This window comes from Arachis stenosperma, chromosome 1 (genome assembly GCF_014773155.1).
Source record: "Arachis stenosperma cultivar V10309 chromosome 1, arast.V10309.gnm1.PFL2, whole genome shotgun sequence".
Lineage (NCBI taxonomy): Eukaryota > Viridiplantae > Streptophyta > Magnoliopsida > Fabales > Fabaceae > Arachis > Arachis stenosperma.
In genome coordinates this window covers 95150266-95153024 of record NC_080377.1, presented here as the reverse complement: position 1 = coordinate 95153024, position 2759 = coordinate 95150266, and the positions used below count along the sequence as shown (strand labels likewise).

Below are 2759 nucleotides of genomic sequence, written 5' to 3'. Positions count from 1 at the left end.
GAAACCTTGTTGAGGTCTCTGTTGATCCTTCCATGAGAAATTTGGATGATTTCTCCATGAAGAATTATAGGTGTTTCCATAGGGTTCTCCTAGGTAATTCACCTCTTCCATTGAAGGGTTCTCAGGATCATAGGCTTCTTCTTCAGATGAAGCATCCTTAGTACTGCTTGGTGCATTTTGCATTCCAGACAGACTTTGAGAAATCAAATTGACTTGTTGAGTCAATATCTTGTTCTGAGCCAGAATGGCATTCAGAGTATCAATCTCAAGAACTCCTTTCTTCTGATTAGTCCCATTGTTCACAGGATTCCTTTCAGAAGTGTACATGAATTGGTTATTTACAACCATTTCAATTAGCTCTTGAGCTTCTGTAGGCGTCTTCTTCAGATGAAGAGATCCTCCAGCAGAGCTATCCAAAGACATCTTGGATAGTTCAGAGAGACCATCATAGAAAATACCTATGATGCTCCATTCAGAAAGCATGTCAGAAGGACATTTTCTGATCAATTGTTTGTATCTTTCCCAAGCTTCATAGAGGGATTCTCCATCCTTCTGTCTGAAGGTTTGGACTTCCACTATAAGCTTACTCAATTTTTGAGGTGGAAAGAACTTTGCCAAGAAGGCATTGACTAGCTTTTCCCAAGAGTTCAGGCTTTCTTTAGGTTGTGAGCCCAACCATATCCTAGCTCTGTCTCTTACAGCAAAAGGGAATAGCATAAGTTTGTAGACCTCAGGGTCAACCCCATTAGTCTTGACAGTGTCACAGATTTGCAAGAATTCAGCTAAAAACTGATGAGGATCTTCCAATGGAAGTCCATGGAACTTGCAATTCTATTGCATTAGAGAAACTGATTGAGGTTTAAGCTCAAAGTTGTTTGCTCTAATGGCAGGGATAGAGATGCTTCTCCCATAGAAGTTGGGAATAGGTGCAGTAAAGTCACCCAGCACCTTCCTTGTATTGTTGGCATTGTTGTTGTTTTCGGCTGCCATGGGTTCTTCTTCTTTGAAGATTTTTGTTAGGTCCACTATAGAGAGTTGTGCCTTAGCTTCTCTTAGCTTTCGCTTCAAGGTCCTTTTAGGTTCAGGGTCAGCTTCAACAAGAATGCCTTTGTCTTTGTTCTGGCTCATATGAAAGAGAAGAGAACAAGAAAATGTGGAATCCTCTATGTCACAGGATAGAGATTCCTTGAGGTGTTAGAGGAACAGAAAAATAGAAGGAAGAGGTAGAAGAATTCGAACTTAGTGAGATAGAGTTCGAATTGTGCATTGAGGAGGAGTGGTACTCCATAAATAGAAGGATGTGAGAAGAGGGGAAGAGATTTTTTTCGAAAATTAAGTTAAAAAGATTTTAAAAACATTTTGAAAAACTTGAATTGATTTTCGAAAACTAAAAGTGGAAAAGAAATCAAGTGATTTTTGGAAAAGATTTTGAAATAAGAAATCAAAAAGATATGATTGAAAACTATTTTGAAAAAGATGTGATTGAGAAGATATGATTTGAAAAACAATTTAAAAAAGATTTGATTTTAAAAAATTAATGACTTGCCTAACAAGAAAAGATATGATTCAAACATTAAACCTTTCTCAACAGAAAAGGCAACATACTTGAAATGTTCAATCAAATCATTATTTGTTAGCAAATATTTTTGAAAAAGGAAAGAAATTGATTCTGAAAACATATGATTGAAAAGATTTGATTTGAAAAAGATTTGATTTTGAAAAACTTTGAAAACTTGAAAAAAAATTTGAATTGAAAACAGAATCTTCCCTCTTGTGCCATCCTGGCGTTAAACGCCCAGAATGGTATCCATTCTGGCGTTTAACGCCCAAAGCTCTACCCTTTTGGGCGTTAAACGCCCAGCCAGGCACCCTGGCTGGCGTTTAAATGCCAGTCTGTCCTTCTTCACTGGGCGTTTTGAACGCCCAGCTTTTTTTGTATAATTCCTCTGCTGCATGTATTGAATCTTCAGTTCCCTGTATTATTGACTTGAAAATAAAACCAAGATCAAATAAACAATGCATGCAAGACACCAAACTTAAAATTAGACACTAGACTCAAACAAGGAACATAAAATATTTTTGGTTTTTATGATTTTGAAAATTTTTTTGTGCTTTTTCGAAAATTATATGAAAATAGAAAATAAAGGTTTCAGAATTCTCAATTTGGATTCCAGGAATCATTGCAATGCTAGTCTAAGACTTCGGTCCAGGAATTAGACATGGCTTCACAGCCAGCCAAGCTTTCAAAGAAAGCTTCGGTCCAAAACACTAGACATGGCCAATGGCCAGCCAAGCCTTAGCAGATCATTGCTCCAATAGCAAGATTGATAGAGATCAACAAGCTCTTGTGATGATCAGTTGAAACCTCGGTCCAATAAGATTAGACATGGCTTCTCAGCCAGCCAGATTCCAACAGATCATCATGAAACTCTAGAACTCATTCTTAAGAATTCTGAAAAATACCTAATCTAAGCAACAAGATGAACTGTCAGTTGTCCATACACGAAACAATCCCCGGCAACGGCGCCAAAAACTTAGTGCACGAAATTGTGATCATCAATGGCGCCATCAACATGGTACGCTCATTGCAATCTCAACTCTCTATCACAACTCCGCACAACTAACCAGCAAGTGCACTGGGTCGTCCAAGTAATAAACCTTACGCGAGTAAGGGTCGATCCCACGGAGATTGTTGGTATGAAGCAAGCTATGGTCACCTTGTAAATCTTAGTCAGGCAGACTCAAATGGGTATGGGTGA

At 38.1% G+C, this 2759-nt stretch overlaps 1 non-coding gene across 1 annotated transcript; it reads left to right on the top strand.

Annotated features, from left to right (window-relative positions):
• Nucleotides 1–477: 477 nt before the first annotated feature.
• On the top strand, nucleotides 478–585 carry LOC130950399 (small nucleolar RNA R71). The gene has a single exon (XR_009073570.1). It is a non-coding gene; the product is annotated as a small nucleolar RNA R71 (small nucleolar RNA).
• Nucleotides 586–2759: the final 2174 nt, after the last annotated feature.